This window comes from Lemur catta, chromosome 11 (genome assembly GCF_020740605.2).
Source record: "Lemur catta isolate mLemCat1 chromosome 11, mLemCat1.pri, whole genome shotgun sequence".
Lineage (NCBI taxonomy): Eukaryota > Metazoa > Chordata > Mammalia > Primates > Lemuridae > Lemur > Lemur catta.
The window spans coordinates 27,693,306-27,719,418 of record NC_059138.1 but is presented as its reverse complement, the minus strand read 5'-3'; the positions used below and the strand labels follow the sequence as shown (position 1 = coordinate 27,719,418).

At 32.2% G+C, this 26,113-nt stretch overlaps 1 pseudogene across 1 annotated transcript; it reads left to right on the top strand.

The window, feature by feature from the left end:
• Window positions 1-5,131: 5,131 nt before the first annotated feature.
• On the top strand, window positions 5,132-5,866 carry LOC123647780 (annotated as a pseudogene). The gene has a single exon (XR_006738332.1). The product of XR_006738332.1 is annotated as a peptidyl-prolyl cis-trans isomerase A-like (transcript).
• The last annotated feature ends 20,247 nt before the right edge of the window (window positions 5,867-26,113 follow it).

The following is a 26,113-nucleotide window of genomic DNA, read 5'->3' as shown; positions in this document are numbered from 1 at the left end:
TCTCTATCTCCATTTTGCTGATGGTTACAATGGTGCACACAATCGTTAAAACTCACTGAATTGCCTACTCTAAATTGGATATAGTTCACTGTATATGATTATTCCACAATAAACCTGATAAAGGTTTTAAGAACTATTTAAAACTTAAAAAATTAAAATCCCACTTATACTTCCACAGTAATCATTGCCATAGTTTCTCAACACAGAAACATGTAGGTATCAAATAACTAATGATAATAATGTACTTTTCACATTTTATGGTTGCTTGGTAGGTAACATGTTGAGAACATGGATTATTTTTATTGTGTATTGTATTTTATTGTATATTTATTTGATTTGCAACTTTTTACAGTGTCAACTATTAATTCCTAAGATGGATTCAATGAGTATTACCATTAATATGTTTTTCATAACTTAAGGTGCAGAGTTTTTAATAAATTCCCTACATAATATGAAAGACCAATGTCATAAAAATAATACACCGAGCATCAAAAAATAAATGAGCGTGAAACCTAATAGTAATTTGTGTGACAAAATTTTTTTGTATGGTTTGATGAAATATTTTTTGAAAATAATGTAAAATATTCAGAAATTCAACCCAAAATAGCAAAAATTATATAAACGTGAGAGAAAGTAAAAAATATATTTATAAATAATAAATATGTTGATACAAATTTAAGATGAAATGATTTAAATATTGAGCACAGGGAACTCAATAGATTAAAAATAACTTTTCTAATAAGAAATACACAAAAGTAAATTTAAATCATTAAAGGCATTTTGTTATATATAAAAAAATTATACAAGAGAAGGTCTAGGTTTGGGAATGATATGGAGATATAGAAAAGGTATTCTCAATAAACTGAGACTTTCTGTATATGACCTTTCTGTATGTTACCTTTTATATCCACTCATATTTTAATAATGTTTATAATTGTCATGAGATTCAAAGGAGGAGCAAGTTGCCCCTAAAAAGTGAGAGCTCTAACTGACTTTAAATAGGAAATTAATGTCATAATGTGAGATGGTTTACCTTATGTGCTTTGTAAGCTCAGTAAAAGTCCTGAATATTAACATTAATAGAATTAATGGTGTATGTTGATGTAACCTTCTAAAGGATAAAGAAATAATAATGTTATAAAGATGAAATATTTAATCATATTTAATTTATATTAAAACATAATTATTACTCTCAGAAGAGAAATCTAAAGGCTTAACCTTCTTGTCTCCCTCTCTCATTTTTTGATTAATATGAACTAATTATTAAATGAAGAATTCTTATTAAATCTCACCTCCTCTTCCAGATCATCATACTTTCCAGGAGATGGCACTATAGCACTTTGTTTTGTAGCCCAGATAGCAAATCTATAAGCCAAAGTTTATTTTAGGAATGCTTTTTATAATATTGAGTGATTTAAACACTTTTTTATGTCTACGTATGATTTTCAATTCTTTTTCTTGAACATTGATATTATTAGTTATTTCTCCAGGTCTATATTAAAAGTATGATGTGTTCTACCTCAGTGTTGTAATATATAATTTTAATAAATGACCTGTTTCATTTTGCAATTAAATTTAAGAAACAATTTAATCTTATAAAGGAGAACATAAAAATACTTATGAATCAAAATGTCAGAGGCTGCAATGTTTAATAAATAATAATAAACTGCAACGATGCTGGTAAAGATCAACTTCAACATGATTTACATTTGTGCTAATCTTGAGAGTTCCTGGAATTTCACCCATTATTCTATGATTTTGGTAGATTTAGTAGATAGATACATATTTCCACATGAAGAAATTTTGACTTTCATATCAATAAGGTATGAAATGAGCTCTTGAAATGATTTAGTACCCAAAACCTTGTTTGCTATTTTAGCTTTTGTGTTTCTTCTTATTGTATTCTACTGTACTATGTGACCATATATAGCTATTTGCTTGTCAAAGCATCATGAAGGAAATTGGATGCTTATTTTTTAGTATAGCTGAGAGAAATATTTATGAATCATAAGTTCTATACCAAGCATTATACCAGGCACTGGTAGCATGACAATGAAAAAAATCAAAATCTTTGACCTTGAGGAACTCAAAGTCTCATATGAGGCAGGTGTATGAATTTCTACCAAATTGTTAATTTTTTTAATGTGATGCTGAAGATTGAACAGTGAAGATTTTTCTGTGCTTTTTAAGAATTTGAAAGGTATATAAAGAACCCTTGGCGGGGGGTGGGGTCTCTAAAATAGTAGTTCTAGTGGTCAGGAAGAATAACCATTGAAACAGATTAAAAACATTCTCCATAAAAAAGGTCCTATTCTCCATAAAATAAGACTATTCGAGCACTTAATTCTGACAATCTTAATTGGGAAGGGAATTCCTTCCCAATCCAGTTCCCTCCAGACTTCCTCTCTCATCTACGGTGTGGGGGAGGGTAGAATAAAAATATAGTTCATGGAGGTCAGGTCCTCAGGAAAATAAATCAGGAATGCTAGAGCCATTGAAGGGAATAGGAGGCCAGGGGAATGATCAAAACAATACCTTCAGACAAACACTTGCTGAAGGTCACAAGCTCAAGGCACAGGCACAAGGAAAGACTGGAATTTACTCAGGTGATTATAGAATGCATATCTTCCCCCAAACTTACTACCACACCAACGGGGCTTCGGTATAATAATGGGGGATCGCAGCTGCAAGCACTGCAACATGCAGACTCCTTCTGAGGAGGAGCACAAAGGGAAGCCTAAAGTGAAAAGTGGTGACAACAGCAAGGACACCACAAGAATTTGAAGCCTCTGGCACCTCTAGCTACAACAAACATTTAACACAGCCCAACCCATAGCCAGATTAACAAATTCTCATATTAAAAGTCTATTTACCTCAGTCCCTATTACCCAAAGGAATGGGTAATAGAACATGTCCAGCTTTTGACAAAATTATAAGCTGTGCTTAAAAGCAAGAAAAGAAAATACTCCAAAGGTACAAATCAGTCACAACAACAAGAGTCAATTATGACACAGAAATTAGAATTATCAGATAGAGTATTTAACATAAAAGCACAAATTTTGCATGTTCTCACTTATATGTATGAGCTAAAAATTAAAACAATTGAACTCATGGAGTTAGAGAGTAGAATGATGGTTACCAGAGGATGCGAAGCATAGCAGGGAGGGGGAATAAAGTGAAGATTGTTAATGGGCACAAAAATGCAGTTAGATAGAATAAATAAGATCTAGGATTTGATAGCACAATGGCATAACTGTAGTCAAAAATAATTTATTGTACATTTTAAAATAACTAAAAGAGTAGAATTGGAATGTTCTTAATGCAAAGAAATGATAAATGCTTGAGGTGATGTGTTCCCCAATTACCCTGACTTGATCATTACACATCGTATGCCCATGTCAGAACATCACATGTACCCCATGAATGTATACGCCTATTATGTACCCATAACAATTAAAACTTTTAAAAAGGAAAATTAATTTAAAAAGCTATGATTAATATGTTAAGGGCTAAAATGGAGAAAAGTACAAAACGTGTAAAACAGATGGACAATATAAGCATAGATATGGATACTCTCAAGAAAGAATTAAAGAAAATGCTACAAATAAAAAAAGCCACAGGAGCAGGAATGAAGAATGCTTTAGATGTATGTGCTCATTAGTAGACTTGACATGGCCAAGAGAAGAATTAGTGAACTTGAAGATAGGTTAATAGAAAATCTCAAACTAGAATGCAAAAAGAATTTATTGCTAGTAGATCTCATCAACAATGTTAAAATAAGTTCTGCAGGCAGAGGGAAACTATATACGTGAGAAAATTGGATCTGGTGAAGAACATAAAAGCAACAGAGAAGAAATAAAGATCAATTCTTAATTTATCTAAAATATAATTATTAATATTTGTTTAAATCCTAATAATAACTGTATTAAATGATTATTTCAAACATATATGAAATAAATGACCACAAAAATCACAGGAATTAGGAGAAGGCATTAGAAATACTCTGCAGTAAATTGCTCTGTAATAAAGTATCTGCATAAAAGATACACTGCTGTATTTGGATTAGTATAGTGTTACTTGAAATTAAATTAGTTAAAACTGTATATTGTGAGTTCTAAGACCTCCACTAAAAAATTATTAGAAAAAGGTAATTGAAATCTAAGAGAGAAGATATGATAATTTAGCATAGAAAAGCATTCATTGAAACTCAGCAAGGCAGAAAAAGAGGAGGAAAGGTAAAGAAGAACAAATGCAACAAAATAAAACTGTTACAAAAATGTGGTAGTTATCCAAATATATCAAAAATTATTTTAAATGTGAATGGTATAAATACAACTGTTTGAAGACAGAGATTGTCAGAGTTGATTAAATACTCAACTATATAGTGCCAACAAGAAACCGACTTTAAATATGAAGACACAAAGAGGTAAAAAGTAAAGGGATAAAGCAAGACATACCATAATAATACTAATCAAAACTGGAGGAGCTATGTCAATCTAAATGCAGATTTCAGAACAAGAAAGATTAGCAGGAATAAAGAGGCACATTATATAATGATAAATGGAGTCAATTCTCTGAGAAGATATAATAATCCTTAATGTCTATGCAACTAAAAAGAGAGCATTGAAATACAAGAAGCAAAAAGTAATACAACTGAAAGGAAAAAATAGATGAATCACTATTATAGGAAACTTTAACATCCCTCTATCAGTAATTGACAGATGCAGCAGGCAGAAAATTACTAAAGATATAGTTGACCTGAACACCATCAGTCAACTTGATCTAAATGGCATTTATTGAATACTTCATCCCACAAAGGCAGAATACACAATCTCTTCAAGTTCACATGGGATATTCACCAAGATAAAACACATTCTAAGCCATAAAACACACCTCAGCAAATCAGAAGGGGAGAAATCATACAAAGTATATTGTCAGACCAAAATTAAATTAAAAATGAAATCAATAGCAGAATGAAGACATTTAAAAAGTATACAGATTGGAAAGGAAGAAATAAAACTGTATTTGCAGATGACATGTAGAAAACTCCATCTTCAGGGGACTTACTGAAAGTAATAAATTACAGCAAGGTTGCAGGATCAAAGGTCAATATACAGGCTTTGCAGACGCTGCTGCTTCTCGGAATCTCCCGCTACTAACCATGGTCAACCCCACCGTGTTCTTCGATATCGCTGTCCACGGCGAGCCCTTTGAGCTGTTTGCAGACAAAGTTCCAAAGACAGCAGAAAACTTTCATGTTCTGAGCACTGGAGAGAAAGGATTTGGCTATAATGGTTCCTTCACAGAATTATTCCAGGGTTTATGTGCCAGGGTGGTGACTTCACACGCCATAATGGCACTGGTGGCAAGTCTATCTACGGGGAGAAATTTGATGATGAGAACTTCATCCTGATGATAAGAACTTCATCCTGAAGCATACTGGTCCTGGAATCTTGTCCATGGCAAATGCTGGACACAACACAAACGGTTCCCAGTTTTTCATCTGCACTGCCAAGACTGAGCGGTTGGATGGCAAGCATGTGGTCTTTGGCAAGGTGAAAGAGGGCATGAATATTGTGGAAGCCATGGAGTGCTTTGGGTCCAGGAATGGCAAGACCAGCAAGAAGATCACCATTGCTGACTGTGGACAACTCTAATAAATTTGACTTAAATGTTTTATCTTGACCACCAGACCATTCCTTCTGTAGCTCAGGAGAGCACCCCTCTACCCCATTTGCTCGCAATATCCTGTAATCTTTGTGCTCTTGCTGCAGTTCTTTGGGTTCCATATTTTCCTTATTCCCCTCCACATCTAGCTGGATTGCAGAGTTAAGTTTATGATTATGAAATAAAAGCTAAATAACAACAACAAAAAAAGGTCAATATACAAAGTCAAGTTTTTTTTTTTTTAATATGTCAGGAATGAAAAATTGAAATTAAAAAAAAAAAAAAAAGAAGTGGTATAAAATAGCCTAGGCAACACAGGGACAACCAGGGTGCCTATTTTAATGCAATCTGATGACACTTAGGGTATCCCATGGATTGCCAGAACCACACTGAAAGAACACCCAGTAGTTTCTTTTGTTCGTTTACAAAGCTTAGAGACATTTTCTAGCCAATACCCTCCCCTTTGTCACCATAACTTATATCCAGAAATTATTTTTACTGTAAAAAGGCCAGTCTCACTCTCTATTATTTCAGTAGTGCAGTAACTTTGGGATCCTTATAGTTCTTCTTTAGTTTATTTTGCAAAGATAGAGCTGGAAACTATTGATTAACTTCTAAGACCACAGAATGAACTTCTGTCTAGAAGTTTTCATAAGAAAACTTTTATGGGACTTATAAAGCCTCTATTATTAGCTCTTTTATCAAACTGATAGGAAATTCCAGAAAACTTTACCCACCAGATTTCGGATGCCATACTTGTAAAGACAGGTGACTTATGCTCTTCATGAAGCCTCCATAATTTTCTAGAGTTTCTAGCCTCCCTGCAAGTGACTTCCTTACCACCTTTAAGGGTAGGATTCTCTAAGCCCAGTATGAGACCAGTTTTCCTGGAGGACTTTGTAAGCCTTGGCTCCCCATAAGGTCAACCATATAAAGCCCTTGGCTTTTTAATAGTCACTTGTAATTCATGATTGAATAAAAACCAGTCTCAAAGATGAAATTCCATGTATGGTCTTGGTGGAACAATAGACTTGTCCAATTACCTCCTAGATAAAAAATAAAGATTTTTATTGATGTTATGGAAATAATCATATTGCCATGTGAAGTAAAGAAAGTTATCAAAAGTAATTGCTTTAGATTTCTGGAGAAATATAACCTCTTTAACCTCATGTTCCAACAAAACTTTGCATAACACTATTAAATGATCCTGTCTTTACTTAATATTTTCATATGTTGTTTATTAAGAATTTTTTGCATTAATATTATATTTTTAAAGATTCCATTAAAATATCATTTCTTGTCATTGCTGAGGTTTTGAAACTGCCTTAAATTTTGTGACTCATTTAACTTAAGATACTCCTGACCCTGAGAATTGGAAATCGATTGAAATATTTAATTTTGGTTAACAAAGGCACTGCCTTCTAAATAATGACCAGGGAGGAGACTACCTTTACTGAAATTCTCTTCTTCAATTACTACCCTGAAAAGTGACCCACTCTAAACCTGAGCCAGCAACAGAATGTGGAATAACCCCTCCTTAACAGCACCTCCTGAGAATCTGCTGATGAAATGAAAGACTTTTCCTTCTCAGCTGTCCTATGTTCGTTATACTCTCCCATACCCAATTCTTTCTAGACTTCTTTACCCTTCCCTATAAAATAAAATTCCATTCTTTAATACTCTTGAGATACTTGCAGATCTTAAGGTCTGACCATTCTTCTATTGTATGAGCCTTACACCACTTATTACAGTAGTCTTTTCAAAGCAGATGTAATTGAAGAATAAAGCAGAAATCAAGCTTAATGAGTATTTTCAATAATGTTGATAAATATACTTTACATATAACGAAATTTTTATAATGTGGCTTGTTTTACCTTCTGATATTTCTACTACGTGAAAGTCAATAGACAGTACAGATTTTTTTTGCAGTCAAGCAATTCATTACTTTATTTATTCTACTTTTTCTTTATGTGCTCTACTAAGCCTAATACATGTTAGCATTGTCGCCGGTTTTATACAACCACATAATACAGTTATATAGAGACTCTATTACAAAACCTAGTATGTTTGTGAATAATTTACTTTAAATTTGTAGAGCTTAAGTTATAAATAAAAACTATCATATAAGTAATTTGATGAATTCTTTCTCATACTACAGACGTGCCTATGTAAAGACTAACCTGACTATTGCAATATTTTTCTAGCCAATTGGCCTCTAATTTTTTCCCATTCCATTTTATCCTTTGCTAGGCCTCTAGAATTATATTTAAAAATTTGTATCTGATTATGCAAGCAATCAATGCTCTTTACTTACAGGGTAGAAGTCTTCAAAGTTTTAAAAAGTTGCATTAAAATAGAGTTTTTAAAAATAGAGTTTATTAAAATGTATTTAAATATTATTGGGACCATTTTTCTTTATAAAATATATAGGATATTTTCCCTTATTTCACATATTTATTGTCGAACATTTATCTTTTACCAGAAATGTGACAAGATTTAGCCTCCCTCTTGCTTTTTATATTTTGCTTTTTAATAAATATAAATGATGAGAAAATTTACTCCAATATTTAAATAGGAGAGAATGGGTATATTTTGATATTTTGTTTTACTCTTTTCCCCACATTACTAATTTTTGTTTTTTTGGCCATGTGCCAACAATCACATCATGCTGTACTATCAAAGACTATTTTCATGGCCTGTTACTCAAATAAATTATCTCTCAATATTGTTGAAAGTGAATATATAAAAATGACAAGATTTTCTTAAAGGATGTGTTAATTAGCTATTAGTCTGACAGCTCCTCAAAGAGTTAAAAATAAAGTTAGTTACGTTACTCCCGAGCAATTCCACTTCTAGGCATACATTTAAGAGAAATGGAAACTAAGTCCACACAAAAACTTGTACACAAATGTACACAGCAGCATTATACATAACAGCAAAAAAGTGGAAATAAGCCAAATGTCTACCAACTACTCAGAGAATGAATAAAATGTGGAATATTTTTACACTGGGATATTATTTGTCAATAAAAAAGAATGAATTACTGACACATGATGAAACATGGAAGAACCTTGAAAACATTAGGCTAAGCACAGGAAGCCAGTCATGAAAGATCGTGTGTTGTATAATTTCATACATGAAATATGTCAATAATAAGTAAATTCATAGAGACAAAGAGTATCTTAGCATTTTCCCAGGGCTGGAGGTGTTGGAGAAAATAGGATGTGATTGCTATTGATCATTGCCACAACTCTTTGAATATACTAAAACCCATTGAATTGCATGCTTTAATGGGTTAAATTTTTTTAGGTGAAATATCTCAATAAAGCTGTTATAAAATATTTTAATTGTCTATCAAGTAGCAATTCAACCAGATGCTCTTTCAATATTCTTGAAAACAAATATACAGAAATGACATGATTTTCTAAAAATACGTGTTGATTAACCATTAGACTCATTCACATTTTAACATCAGAAAACATATTGCAAGTATTTACTCCCTGGGACAAGGTACAATAGTAGTATCTGGGTGGGTGAAAGAAGTTTCTTTCCTTTATAAAGTGAGAGAAGGGTGGGATAACCAGCAGTTTTAGGAAAAAGTATTCCTAGCATTGATTCCCTTGCCTGCATGCCCCTTGGAAAGGAGTTCTGGACTTCTTTAGTACATTTTTTAGTGCAAGATTATTGATCTAGAGCTGAGCTGTCCAAAACAGTAGATATCAGTCACATGTGGCCATATAAATTTAAATTAATTAAAATTAAAAATTCCTTTCCTCTGCTAAACTAGTCACATTTCAAGTACCCAATAATCACACGTGGCCATTAGCTAATATCTTTGACAAAGTGCAGATATAGAAATTTTTATCACTGTAGGAAGCTCTATTAGACAGTCCTGATGTAGAGGATCAAGTCTAAAGTCCCCATCCTGGGATAGACGCTTCCTGCTCAGGCTCTAGCACTCTAGCGCACCTTCCCAGCCTCTGTGTCCAGCATAGCCCATCCCAGGACCTTGGAATGTGGGCCCACTGGCTTATTCCCTAATTCCTGAACGTTACAAGCTGTTTCCAGCATCTGTATCTTTGCAAATATTTTCCCATTTTCAATTAAAGAAACCATTTGTCTTTCATAATTTTGTTCATGACCTACCTCCACAATGAAGCTATCTCTGTCTTCTAGTAGCAGAATCTCTCATTACTATATACACACTCTCATAATACTTTGCACATATATTTCAAAGGACATCTTTACCTTGCATTGTTATTGCTAGTTAAACTTTTTCTGCAAGCGTGTTTCTAGAGATTGTGGGATGTGTCGTATTTATTATTTTATCTCCATTGTCCAGATGTCTAGATTGCTGATATTCATTATATATCTGTCTATATCAATTTACATCTACTTACCTAACTACAAGAACATACATTAAACTGTAATATATACTGTATAGTCATTTAAATTTTATTTTATGCACTTCAGCTCTGTTAGTGATTTATTTTCCAATCCAGTTATCTTTTGTGCTAATTATGTGCATAATTATTTCATTTTATATGAATAATTTTTTAGTTACATTCATAGTTTAATTTTGAATATATTTGCCCCTTACTAGGAGCATGTTACTTGTTCCAATGTAGGTTTCATTGTAGTCTTACACATTTCTGTGTTTATTGTTTATCGGTGTTTATATATTATAGGCAACTCTAAATTTATAAATGTACATTATTCCAAAAGTTCATCATTAAATAATTTGGAAATTATAATTTCTTTTCCCATAAAATTGAAGCTCTGAATAAAAAGTAAATCTCAAAGCAATCAACCAAAGCCTATTTAAACACACTTCCTTGAAATATGATAATAATGGAACTTTTTAAATTTTGTTTGAAATAAAGTCATAACATTTGGAGGAAGGGAGTTGCCTTATGATTTTGACTGAATTATATCAGAAACACATCTCCACAGCCTTTAAAAATCTCACAGGCTGTGGAAGGGCTGCAGAAATGTGCAGCAAGAGGCAGAGAGAGATGTAGTCTATTTCTTGCTTAAGTGTGATTCATAGGTGGCACAAGAATTGGCACCATTTGGAAGTATTTCAGAGATGCAGACCTTCTCAGTTAGAATCTGCAGCTTAACAGGATCCTGAGATGACTCATTCACATTAATGTCTGGCAAGCATAGTGGATAAAAAGTAGATTTTTTTTCTTTCTATAACTGTGTAAGAAAATGCATGCCACTACTGTCAAAAATCTATGTAAGAGAAAGAACTGGTCAAGACCACCAATTTCTGAAAATTAATAATTCATATGCAGAATAATATTTGTCCTGCAGAGAATTAAAAAAGAACTAAGAACCTGAACTCCCTTATTTCTATTGCTATATGAATCTCTTATAATGCTAAAATATATTTTAAAAACATTAAAAAATCTTTCACACACATATCAAATGAACACATGTCAAAGATATTATTTAACCCATTAATTTATAAGGGAGTCAATTCACATAATACCATTCACACACAATAGCTACAAAAAATAAAATAAAATACCAAGGAAGATACTTAATCAAAGAGGTGGAAGATCTCTGCAAAGAGAACTACGAAAACTGAGGAAAGAAATCTCTGATGACGCAAACAAATGAAAAAATATATCACGGATTGGTAGAATGAACATTGTTAAAATGTCCATACTACCCAAAGTGATTTACAGATTCAGTACAATCCCTATCAAAATACCAATGTCATATTTCACAGATCTAGAAAAAAGAATTCTATGCCTTTTTGGAACCAAAAAAGAGCCCAAATAGCCAAAGCAATCTTAAGCAAAAGAAGCAAATCAGTAGGCATCACATCACCAGACTTCAAACTATACTACAAAGCTATAGTAAACAAAACAACACGGTATTGGCACAGAAATAGAGACATATACCAATGGAACAGAACAGAAAACTGAGACTTAAAATCATCCACATACATCCAACTAATCTTTGACAAAGCAAACAATATGAATTAGGGAAAAGAATCCCTATTCAATAAATAGTGCTGGGAAAATTGAATAGCCACATGCAGAAGAATGAAATAGGATCCATATCTCTCACCACTCACAAAGATTAATTCAAGATGAATAAAAGACTTAAATGTAAGGCCTGAAACCATAAGAACTCTAGAAGAAAAATGTTGGAAAAACTCTTCTAGATATTGGCCTAGGCAAAGAATTTATGAAGAAGACCCCAATGGCAATCACATTAACAATAAAAATAAATAGGACTTGATTAAATTAGAAAGTTTCTGCACAGCCAAAAAAATAATTAATAGAGCAAACAGACAACCTACAGAATGGGAGAAAATATTTGCAAACTATATGTCTTATAAAGGACTAATAACCAGAATCTACAAAGAACTCAAGCAATTCAGCAAGAAAAAAATCAAACCACCTCATTAAAAAGTGGGCAAAAGACATGAACAAAAGCTTTTCAGAAGAAGATAGACAAATGGCCACTAAACATATAAAAAATCCTCAGCATCACTAATTATCAGGGAAAAGTAAATTAAACACACAATGAGTTATCACCTTACCCCAGTTAGAATAGCCTTTATTAAAACTTCCAAAAAACGATAGACACTGGTGTGGATACAGAGAGAAAGAAACACTTATACACTGTTCATGGGACTGCAAATTAGTACAACCTCTATGGAAAGTAATACGGAGATTCCTCAAATAACTAAAAGTTGACCTACGATTTGATCCAGCAATCCCACTACTGGGTATTTATGCAAAGGAAAAGAAGTCATTTTATTAAAAAACACCATACTCAAATGTTTATTGCAGTGCAATTCACAATGGCAAGATGTGGAATCAACCCAAATGCCCGTCAATTCATGAATGGATTAGTAAAATGTCATATATATATACCACAGAATACTACTCAGCCATAAAGAAGGACTACTTAATGTCTGTTGCCAAAATATGGATGGAACTGGAGAAGCATTATCCTAAGTGAAGTGTCTAAAGAATGGAAAAAACAAATACCATTTGTACTCACTGCTAAATTGGAACTAACCAATGAGCACACATGTGCACAGAGGGAAGCATAACTGAATGGAAATCAATCAGGGGGTAGGAGGAGTAGAGCACAGACAAAAATCTACCTAGAGGGTACAGTGAACGCTATCTGGGTGACATGCACAATTATAACCCTCACTCAAGAATTCTAAAAGCGATCCTTATAACCAAAAACATTTGTACCCATAAAAACAAGAGAAAAAAGAAAAAAATATTATAAGAGAACAAGAAAGATGTTACACTTATTTCAAATAATTCAAAACACACATCCACACATATAGACAACCATCAGTACTGAAATGAATTTACAAATCAATGTAAAACTGGTCCATATCCATAAGACAATTGTTAATTATATTACCAACTGACAAAATTGTTTGCATTTCTATGGGAAAAATAATTGGCATTAGCTATAAGTTTTCTTACATTAAAATGCAATTTTTATTGTAAGGCCCCTGTATAATCAAGTAATCTGCAATGTAAGAAAATCAGAATACCCATTGATCATTTTGTCAAATTCTAAGTCTTTCTCTATTTTCCCTGACAGTAAGTACATGGAATATATCTATGATAACATTTAAAAACTTATATTACTCAATTTAATATAAAAAAGGTACAATGATAACACATACTACTTGTGTTTACCTTTTGTTTACTTGCCAACAATATATTACAACTTTTCGTGGTTTATTGAAATAATTTAAAACACTTAATAGTAGTTGTTTATAATAATTCTACTGTATTTTTAATATTTGGGGAAAAGGGATACATTTTACAGAAAGTTTACTAACAACAAATTCTTGGTTCTTTTTCTCCCCACACAAATACACATACACACATAGCATGATGCGTAATTATGATTAAAATGGAATAAATTTTAGAGTTCATTCCATGTAATTTTAGTTGCCATATATTGAAGATAAATAGACCTAAATAGCTTAATAACTTTAAAAAAACCTCCCAAATGTATGAGAAGGTGGGGACAATCTGAATCCAGAAAGTACATTAGGTTGTCACTGACACCTAATTAAATAAGATTGTAAAATTGTGGATTCCTAAAAGAATTTGGGCATATTTATTTCGTGTAATCAAGGAGAGTATGTTGATTAAAAAGATCTCTGAACACCTTTCTTCATTGTTTTCTCACTGTAACATTTCAAGAACTTAATGAATAAGTGTTATCTATTAGCTACAATTTTGTGCAGGCTTCCGATCTAATTCTTCCTTGGTATCTAATTACCATTAGAATTAGTTGGCTTGATACACAATGAGCTATTGGAAAATACCTTCTTTAAGCTTTAATAATGCTATAGTATTTATTAAATTATGTTTTGTTTGTAGAGGTAAATTTACCTCTGTAATAATATGTGCTGAATGAGTTTTACCTTCTGCAGAAGTCCCCAAGGACTCTGAAAATAAATAAATTAAGCACAGCTGAACAACAATCTAAAAATAGCATTGATTCTTACTTTAAGTTACATTATTAATATTCAACACTTCCCTGTACTCTACTTGACCTCTCATTTGAAAAAAAATCAAATAGAAGTATTTTAAACAATATTAAATGACTAATGGCTCTATGCTATAGAGGAAGTCTTTTACCTTTTAATTAAGAACTAAATTTAATATACAAATCAATCAACTATAAGTGATCCAAAAGTATTTAAAAAACCTTTTTTCTTGAATATAGATCTTGACTGTTTAAAATAAAGGAGGTTTTTCTTTTCCAAATAACTTATATAAGGTTGAATTTATTCAATATTTATGTTACCAAGTATGCCTATGAAGGTACCTATAAATTAAATGGCTACCACAAGAAATGTGATTTCCGAAAGATAGTTTAACTGATTGATAAATAAATATTCTGAAAAAAGAAACTAGTTAGTCTTGCTATGTCACAAAAATGCTACCACTGCTTTGAAGAGCACTATGTTGTTGCTGCTTTTATAATTCATAAAAAGACAAGTCAGGAAAATTAAATCATTGAAGTTGGTATAACTTAATGCTGAAATAGTAGCTACTGAGATTGCCATAAAGATTAAAATGTTGGCATTATGTAGAACTTCAATACAAATATTCTGGAGAGAATAATCCATAGCAGAAAAACATTTTAAAATTTCTTTGTGCTTTCTGAACCTACACATTAAAACATCTGTAATACTATAAATGTTTTTTAAAAAATTTGTTGGTTTAAAAAAATCAATTAACATTTCCTTTTGAATTTACTGTGAGAATATGCTTCATTCTATTTTTTGTACCTAGCTTGTCTTTCCTAGAAAAATTGACCTGATTCATTTAATATCTTTAATAGGGTATATGAAGTTTGAAATGCTGCATTCGAATCAGAGATCTAGGAACTCAAAAGTTGATAAGGCAATACCTTACTTCAAACTCTGTCTTTAGACCAGGAGTGATAAAGTGACTTTTTCAAAGCCACAAACCAGCAATTTCTTAGGAAAATTAGAAGTTCCCTTTGAAGTACACCTATAGTAATTCCAAAACATCATGATGTCTCCCAGAAGTTAATGTGAACATAATTTTAGCCCATACCACTAGTTGGATATTTTATATTTTATTTTATTTAAAATAGTCCTAAAATGTCTTAACTATTATAGTAGTGGCCAAAGACCAGCTGCTACTGCTAATCTCTGTTAGCATCATTTTCACAGCATGACACTCTCTCTTCAACCTTAAACTTTGTTTATCCTTCAGAAACAGCATACTATATTAAATGTTCTATAAAACATCTCTGATTCGCCCTAAGTATTTTCTGTGTCCCATTGTCTCTTATAGATTCATTTAATGACCAATTCTCTAATTCATCATTGTATGCTCAGCATTATGTAGTATTTATTTTCTTAGCAAAGTCATCCCCAAGCTCAAAAATTTTCAGAGGATCCTTTTTGTATCCACCTGGTATCAAAAGCTTTTTACAAGTATATCCAGCCTCCTTTTTTCTTAGCTTATCTCTCATTGTACAGAGATTGTATTGTTTTGGCATTATATTGTCAAGCTGCAACACCTGTGCCCATTTTCCTTTGACCTTGTCTGATAGCTCCCACATTCCTGTCATAGATGATTTTGTTCCTATACTCTGGACTGCCTTCCCTTTTTATCTCTGACGGAAACCATGCAAAGCACATTTCAATTTCACTTTTCTTCATAAAAGTTAATCATATTCTCAATCAGAGTTCATGGCAACTAACATCACTGGATTTTTGTTTTCTTCATAGGAATTTGTTATGTTCTGTATCCTACAAGGTGGTCTGAGTTGTCCAGTAGCTATCTAGATACTCAACATTTTAAATGCTGGCTTTGACCCCACCTCGTCTTGGCATTGTGAAGGTTAGCACACAAAAGAGTCTTTATATACCTATTTGTTTAATTGCTATATATTTCATTTCTCTTGGGTAAATACCTAGACTTGGTAGTACTGGGTTATCATGGTCAGTGCATATGTAACTTTATGAGAAACTGTCAGAGATTTGCTCAATGGCCACACCATCTCCCATTTCCACAATAATGTGTGACGGCCAGTTTCTGAACATCTTTGCCAATACCAAGGTATTTCAGAATTTTAAATTTTAGTCATGCAATGGTTTATTAATTAGTATGTGTTTGTGGTTTTATTTTTTTATTGGTGGGCTTTTTTTTTACAGCACTTTTAGGTTTACAGAAAAAATTAAGCAGAAAGTACCTATATATCCCCTCTCCCTGCACAATTTCCTCTAGTATTAATATCTTGGATTAATGTGGTACATTTTTTGTAATTGATGAACTGATATTGATGCACTATTATTCACTAAAGTCCATAATTTACACTAGGATTCATTCTTGGTGATGTACAGCTCTAGCTATATGGTTTTCAATAAGTATTTAGTGTTAAGTCTCCACCTTTACAGTATCAAAGAGAACAGTTTCGCTGTCCTAAAAATTCACTCTTCTGTGTTAAAACTATCCATCTCTCCCTCCCTTCTCATAAACCCTTGGCAACCACTGATCTTTTGAATGTTTCTCCAGAATGTCACATAGTTTGAATCATACAGTAGGTAGCCTTTTCAGATTGTCTTTTTTCATTAGCAATAATCATTTAAGATTTCTCCATGTCTTTTTGTGGCTTGGTGGTTTATTTTTTTTATCTATAAATAATATTTCATTATATGGATATGCCACAGTACATTTACTCATTCATCAATCTAAGGGCTTCTTGTTTTGTCAATTATGAATAAAAATGCCAGAAACATTAGTGTGCATGTTTTTATGTGTACACAAATTTTCAACTCATTTAAGTAAATACCAAGGAATGCAATTGCTAGATTGTATGGTAAAACAATATTCAGCTTTGCAAGAAACTTCCAGTGTCTTCCAAAGTAGTTGTACTATTTTGCAATCCCATCAGCAAAAATAAGAATTCCTGTTGTTTCACATCCTTGAAAGCATTTGATATTGTCAGTGTTTTATTTTTTTATTTTTTTATGCTTTTTAAAAAATTTTAGCATATTAACGAGGGTACACATGGTTAGGTTACATATATTGCCTTTGCCCCACCTGAGTCAGAGCTTCAGCTGTGTCCATCCTCCAGACGGTGTGCACTGAACCCATTAGTTGTGAATATACCCATCTCCCTCCCCACTGCACCTGCCCAATAGCCGATGAATGTTACTACCATGTGTGCATATACGTGTTGATCAATTAATACCAATTTGATGTTGAGTACATGTGGTGCTTGTTTTTACATATTTGTGGTACTTCACTTAGTAGAATGGGCTCCAGCTCTATCTAGAATAATACAATAGGTGCTAGATCACCATTGTTTGTTGTGGCTGAGTAGTACTCCATGCTATACATATACCACATTTTATTAATCCATTCATGTATTGATGGACACTTGGGTTGTTTTCACATTTTCACAATTGTGAGTTGTGCTGCTATAAACATTCTAGTGCAGATGTCTTTTTCATAGAATTTTTTTTTCCTTTGGGTAGATGCTTGTCAGTGTTTTAGACTGTAGCCATTATACTAGGTACTTAGTGATATCTCATTGTTTAAATTTACAATTTCCTAATGACATATGACATATGATGTAGAACACCTTTTCATTTGCTCATTTGCCATTTGTGTGTTCTTTGGTGAGGTGTCTGTTAATTTGCCCATTTTTAAATTTGGTTATTTGTTTATTGTTGAGTTTTAAGATTTCTTTATATATTTTGGATACAAATCCTTTCTTTGCCATATATGTGTTTTGCAAATATTTTCCTGTTTCTTTCTGTTTATTTGTTCTTTTCTCTTTTTTCCCTTCTCTGGTTTTAATTGGGCATTTTAAGTGATTCCATTTCTCTCCTCTCTTATCATATCAATTATATTTTAAAATTATTTTTGGTTGCTCTAGAGTTTGCAGTATACATTTTTAATTAATCTAAGTCCACTTTCAAATAACACTATGTGGATTCAAGAATAGTTCCTGTACCTTATTCCCAATTCCCAATTCTTCCTTCCTATCCATTCTAACATTGCTGTAATTCATTTCACTTATCCATAAACTAAAGTCACCAATTTCCTTGTTGCTATAATTATTTTAGACAAACTGGTATATGTTAGATCAATTACAATAAGAAAAATATGCAATTTCATTTTACTTTTATTTATTCCCTCTCTAACACTCTTCGTTTCTTTGCATACATCCAAGTTTCTGATCGTTGTCATTGCCTCTCTGTGAAACCTCTCTTAACATTTCTTGCAAGGCAGGTCTACTCTTGACAAATGTTCTGTTTTTGTGTTTCTAAGAAAGTCTTTATTCCTCTTTTACTTTTGAAGGATTGTTCCTATGGATACACAAGAAGAAGATATATCTCTGCACTTGACCAGTATTTTAAATTTCTCTCAGCTACGTTTTGTAGTTTAAGTATGCAGCTCTTGCATCTATTATGTTAAATTTATCCCTAGCTATTTCAAGTTTCATTTTTAAATGATATTGTAAATGTTATTTTTATATTTAAGTGTTTTTATATCAGTTGTGAATTTGCAGCAGTAGTACTACACAGAAATGCAATTGATTTTTTTATATTGGCCATGTATCCTGAGACCTTGCTTAATTCACTTACTGGTTTTTATAACTTTACTGTAAATCCCTTGGAATTTTCTACATAGACAATCATATCATATATAAGTACAATTTGTTTTTCTCCTTACTTTTCAATCTATATGCATCAAACTTTGTTTTGTTACTTTATCACACTGACTAGAGCCTCTGGAACTTTGGTTAATAGAGTATGAGGCCAAGCACCGTGGCTCACACCTGTAATCCCTGTGCTTTGGGAAGTTGAAGGGGAGGATAACTTGAGGCCAGACATTCAAGATTAGCCTGGACAACATGGCAAGACTGACCTTGTCTCTACAAAAAATAAAAATAAAATACATTAGATGGATGTGGTAGTGTGTGCCTATAGTTCTAGCTTCAGCGGCTGAGGCAGGAGGATCACTTGAGCCAAGGAATTTGAGGTTGCAGTGAGATATGATTGTGCCACTGCACTCCAGCCTAGGCAACAGATGGAGACCTTGTCTCTAAAAAGTAAAGTGAAATAGAGTGAGAGTAGACAGCTTTGCCTTGTTCTATGTTTTAAGGAGAAAACATTCTGTCTTCAATACTGGTATGTTAACTGTTGGTGTCTCAAAGAGGCCTTAATAGGTTAATGATGTTTCCTTATTCCTAGTTTGCTAATTGGTTTTTATTTTATCATAAATGTGTGTTGGATTTCATTACATGTTTTTCTTGAGCTTATTTAGATGGTCTTTTTGATTTTCTAGATTTTTCTTTGAATATAGTGAATTCCATTAAATAAATGTCCAAAGTTCAAATCAACTTTGAAATACTGCAGTAAACCTTATTTGGTTATGATATCTTATCTTACAAATTTTATATTTGGTTTATTAATCAAATCTAATGTTATTTGAGTTTGTGTTATTTGAGTTTGTGTATTTATTCATGAGGGATATTGATCTCTATTTGTTTTCCTTGTCGTGTTATTGTCTGATTTTTGTATCAGGAGAATTGTCTAACAAAATAATTTTTGCCACCTCATTTATTTTTGGAAAGAGTTCCCTTATTTTTATTGTACACTGGACATTGTAGATTTTACACTGTAGTGTGTTGGATTTTTTATTGGTATTTACTTATTCTTTAAAGAGTATTGAGGTTTGTTTTAGCATAAAATAAAGTTTTAAGGCAGGGCCAGAACAGTCTTTAGTCTAGAATTAGTTCTGCTAAAGTGATACCTTCCTAGAACCCCACTGGCTGTCTGCGTATTAATAAGGTCTTTCCCTTCTGGCTGATGGGGATGCAGCCTCTTCGAGCTCATAGAAATGCACTGTTTGTTCTCTGGTGTTTCTCTCAGCCCCATTGAGTTTTACTCCAGGCATGTACAAATGATCCTTCAGCTGAAATTTTGTGAATACATCTTTGTAGAAGTACAGGGCTTGCTCTTTGTCCCGCTTCCTCTCTGGTATGCTATTTTACAAATTTTAACCACCTTGATTTCTTCAAATGTTGATCTCTGTCCTCTGTCAGAAAGATCGCTGAGTTCTGTTTGGCTTCCACTTCCTCTCTCTGCTGTCTAGAAACTGCTGCTTGCAGTAACGGGGGCAACTACAAGGCTCACTTAATGTCTTCCGTATTCTCACAGACCACAGTCCTGTAATACCTATCTTTCCAGGGCTAATTTAGGTATTTTATATATTTGGGGGGTGAGGTTTATAATGATTACAAAAGGAGGACAATTCCTTTAGCAGTTCATTCTTGATTAGCAACACAATGGTACTTTTCATTTTTATTATATACCTTTGTGTTTAAGGCTGTTTTATTGATATCATATGAAGATATTTTTGTATTTATTTTGTGATACCATAAAAATAGTGTGTAATCTTTACATCATATGAGTGTCTACATCCCACTAAGCATACTATTTTAAGCCTTATAAGAAAATATACTAATTATTATAGCAAAGTTAGGGGAGATTATACAGAATCTAGAAACTTTGAAAAATAAAGATAACTGAGGCAAGTGACAATGTTAAAGCAATGCAGACTATACAGAATGTTTATTGCTTCTTAGGCATTCCTAGTATTAAGACATACACTCTAACAGTAAAATAAAGAAAGATAACTATTAGTGATAATTTGGCAAACTGTCATAAACCGAAAGTATTATTGCAGAAGGAGTATGTGATAAAACATTTTTTTGCATCTGATAACTAGCTAAAAGAAAAGTGCAGTATCAAAGACTATAGAAAAAATAACTTTTAAAATGTTCACTTTCTTTTTCAGAGCTTAGCAGTCCTTTGTTGTTAAAAAGCAAAATTGAAAAGTAAAAAAATCAAAAAGATAGAAATTCTGATAATTTGGTAACACCTTGTTAATGAGAACATAAAAAAGTAATTTGATATGATCCTTTGTAAATTTTGAAGGGATAATTTACACTTACAATTTTTTATATGTGTTTTAAATTTAAAAAAGAAACGTGTTTTTTGAAAAAAGAAACCTAACAATTAAGCTAAAATTAATCCTCTACTATAAAATAGAATCATGCATTTCTATATAGGAAATATGCTAACCAATATTTTAATATTTTTTGTAGCTTATGTATTTTCTTACTTTTATTATTTTTTCTTACTTTTAATATACTATTGTTACTCAAATGTTTTTTAGAATAAATCTGTATTATGCCACTTTAAATGTGTCATAAAAGAGTTATTTGTGTAGCAGATAAAATGCATTATTATGAAAAAGAGAAGAATCAGTGGTTGTAACTACAGTATAATAAATGTTTAAAAAGGATAAAATGTCATTATATGCAAAACTATGAGTATCTTACTAAAACAACATATAAATATATCAAATTCATCTAAGTTGCTCTCATACCTTCCACCAGAATCACCTGAGGGTTTGTGAAAACATATTGATGGGTTCAGTCCCCCGAGTTACTGATTCAATAGTTCCCAAACGTAGTTAATATTGCTAGCTCTTGGGACCATAGCTTGAGAGCTAATCCATTAGAAACATGCTTCTTTTAAGCTAGTTAGCAATATGTCAAAAAAGTATGTCTGATATCTATATAAAAATGTTTTTGTTAACAAGCTTTCTGTTATTTGAAGGATTGGAATAAATTATAAATTACTTGATCAAAATAAGGATAGAAAATATGTGAATATAGTTTTCAAAAGAAGCTGAAATAATATAAAGCTCTGGAAATGTTTGCAGTGCTACACACTTATTATTCTAATAAAATAATTTTTAAATAAAAATTCCATAGTCCTAGAGACACAACATTAACATCCAAAGCAATTTAGACCATATACATATATGTACACACACACACACACACACATATATTTACTGCATTGTTAATACAACTCTTCTGAATGAAACTTCTTCCCCTTTAAGTGGCATCTGAAGATGCATTTTGAAGGTGTATTTTATTAAGGTCATTAATTATGAAATATTTGATTTCTAATCAAAAGTGTAGTTTATTATATCTCAAAGAAGCAGTACAATTAATTAAAGTATGTGCCTAAACTATTGACACAGTTTTGCCATCTTATCAGTAGCTTGTTTAGGCCAGCAGCAAAAAAGCTTGGAGAGTGAGTGGTGATGAAATCGTGAAAGGTGTTTTCCACAGCTTGTTGAGAATTGAATATTTTTTCTTGTAAGAAGTGATCTAAAACTTGGAAGAAGTGGTGGTCATTTGGTGCAAGGTCTGGTGCATACAATGGATGACAGAGAGTTTCCAAGTCCAGCTTCTGTAGTTTTAGCAGCGTTGTTTGTGTGATATGTGGTAGAGTGTTGTCTTGAGAGGGGATTGGCCTGCCTCTATTGACCAACCTCAGCTGCTTAATCACAAGCATCCTCATCATTTTGTCCAACTGGTTGCAATAGACATTCCCTGTAAACGACTGACCAGGTTTCATGAAGCTCTAGTGGATAATACCAGTGCTGGAACACCAAACAGACACCATTAGCTTTTTTTGATGAATATTTGGTTTTGGACTGTGTTTTGGCACTTTATCTTTATCCAACCATTGTGCCAAACACTTGAAAGAATCCATTTTCCATCAAATGTAACAATAGGTGTAGAAAAGTTTTGTCTTTTTTCGTGACAGCAAAGAAAGGCACACTTCTCTATGGTTTCTCTGCTGAGGCTCCTTTAATTCACGTGGGACCCATCTAGCCAGCTTCTTTACCTTGTCCGTTTGTCAAATGGTCCAATATTGTTGCAATAATAACATCAAACCTTGCTACTAAAATTCATGTGTAGCTTGAGATGGATTTGCTTCCACTATAGCTTTCAGCTAATCATTATCTACCTTGGTCTCAGGTCACCCACGTGGCTCATTTTCAAGATTAAAATCACCAAAACAGAACTTCTCAAACCATCAGTATACAGTGCGTTCATTAGCCACATCCTTCCCAAACACTTCCTTGCTATTTTGAACTGTCTGCTCTGCATTTGTTCAGTGACAGAACTCATATTCGAAAATACCATGAATTTTTGACTTATCCATGGTTTCACAACAATTACTCTAAAAAAAATTGAAAGATAATCACAAGCCAAAATGTGCATTTGCAAGACTGAGGGTGTACCTTCATAAAAAACAAAAAACAATAAGTGTCAAAGTGAAATGTCAAACATATCAACTGTCAAACTTAGTACTTAAGGAAATAAGACATTACATACTTAATAACCTAATATTTGTTTTTACTTCTACTCTTTCTACTTCCTAACATTTACATTTACATTTTTTTGTTTCTTCCTGTCAATTTTAAGAAAAAATGTTTTCTTGTATTTCATTATATAATTTTTGAAGTTCAGCTTTCTTTACAAGATTATGTACTAGATTAATTGGCAGAGAACCATATATCTTTCACTTATTTAAGTATGCTTGATACAGATAACTCTAAAACGATAATTGAGAAAGCAATTAATTTTCCTTTTGGGGGTATTTTTCATAACCAGAACTTAATAAAAGCTAGAGTTTAATTTTAATTACATAAAATTATTTGAAATGAAATCTATTATATAAAGTGATGCCAAAAGCCTTGCTGTGGAAGAGTGACTTTCTTATTTAAAAATCTACTATTAGCTCTCATTTCCTATGAGATCAACTTGAACTTTTTATCCCTGTCCTACTAAATCCTCTTTTTTCTGAAGCTGTCCTAGTGTACTTTGACTATTAGGTAACATTCTAGAGATACTGGTTTAGAAACTCTAATAAATCACCACTCATCTCAGCAGAATTGCAAGAGCACCTCTCCTTTCTTCTCACATACAGAATGTTATCTTTGTTCCTCTTTAGTTACACATAATGTACTGGTTACTGAAGAATTATTTTTATCTCCAAGAAGCATGCCTTGGTAATTCCCAACAACACTTTTCTTTCTTACCTCCCCGACTCTTCATAGAGAATATTTTCTTTAATATATATTTGAAACCTGATTATACTGTATTTTACAGGTCTTTTGTTTGCCATTTCTTTAAATCTCTCCTTGCTTCATACATAGTATACATATTGTCCTCTATAGGAGTATTAATTTCTCAGTCAGGCATTCTACCATATGTAATTTTTGTGTCTTCCATAATACATGTTTTAGAGTTTGGCAAAATTAATAATCATTCAATAAACTCAAAATGATTTAGGAATTAGCCACCTCAAGCAAAATGACAGATGAAGTGGAATCATTTGGCTGTGAAAAGTTAAAATATAACCTTTAAAATGAAAATATTCTGTGTGTCAATATGGAACAAAAAATAGACTTAAACAATGATATGAAAGATGGTGACAGGACAAAGAATGAATCTCTGGAAGAATTTTTAAAGAGTTTGTAGGAACTCCTTTTTAGGTTTTTAAAAGCAGAGCTATTTCAGTTCTTGAAATAATTTTCATGATTTTTTTTCTGTTAGGTGGGGGCGATTTATTAGTGGTTCCTCAAATCTATCCCTTTTCTACAATTACGTACTTTAAAAGAATTGCACGATTGTTATCCTTTTGGAAAATGGAAGGGAACTAATTTAAAATGATCAAGATAACTTTCCAGGTATTAAATTTTACCTCTAAAATCACTATACAGTATATTTTTAGCATAAGGTACATTATTTGTGTAATAACACAAAGAATAATGGCAGCAAGATGTGTCACTGTGAGATCAGTTTGTTCTTTATCATGAAATATATAATAATTTAAAAATTTAATTAAAAATTATTACTAGTCATATGTGAATGTTCATGAATAAAGTCTATTTTCTATTTTGCTACAATAAAGAGATCACCAAGTGTAGAGTCATCTTGCAGAATTTTCAGAGGTTTAATGGCCTTACCCTCTGCTATTTCTTGAAATTATTACAATCTTTTTAATTTGAATATTATGACACATGACATTTGGTCAATAGTACTCAGCTTTCTTTTCTACCAAAAATTGCTGATTCTATATTTTGGGCAAAAATACACAATATATGCATGCATTAAAACATCACATTGTACCCATAAATATGTATAATTATATGTGTAGATCAAAATTAAAATATAACTTAAAGAGTTAAATGCTTATTATTGGTAATATAAAAAGAAAACAAAGAAATAAAGGACTGTATATGTAAAGCCAAAAATCTCTAGCTGTTTGTCATAATAAATCTCAGCTAAAGTAAATATAAATTTATATTTGTATTTCTATATATGCATGTATAGACATATATATATATAACACAAATGTATGATCCTATACACATGAATGTGTTTGAGGAACTTGTTGGCTAATTAATTATTTTTGGTTAATTGATTGGAATCCCAAAACGGAAGTAGACACCCAACTCAAAGAAACCAAGATTATTATTCTCACAAACAACACTTAACAATATTGCCTTTGGGATCTAGTAATGATTTCTAATATTTCATAAAAGCCTAATGGAGTTTTTATGCTTGCCCATGCTAGGTTGCAAACATTTAATGAAACATTATCTGTTGCAACCAGTAAGTTCAATATAGTTTTAACAGCAAAGTTTATTATTGTGTTGTTTTGAAATGTATTAAATATTACCTTGATTTAATTAATTAATAGTGTATGCCTGTGTCAAAACATCACATGTACCATATAACGATATACAGCTCTTATGTACCCATGACAATTAAAAATTAAATAAAATGCAATAAATAAAAAACGGTTTTGAAGTGTAAGGTGCATGGTGGGAAGGGTGAGCCCGGCCAGAGTGCGCAGAGTAGGAGTGTAATGCTTTGACTCCAATGGAGCTAACTTACTAGGACAGTGTCCCCAGCACTCTACTGCAAAGAGTGCTGTTGCGAGGAGTACAGAGTAGAGCAGGCTAACTTCACACCCGTAACAAAACGTGACCTGAGA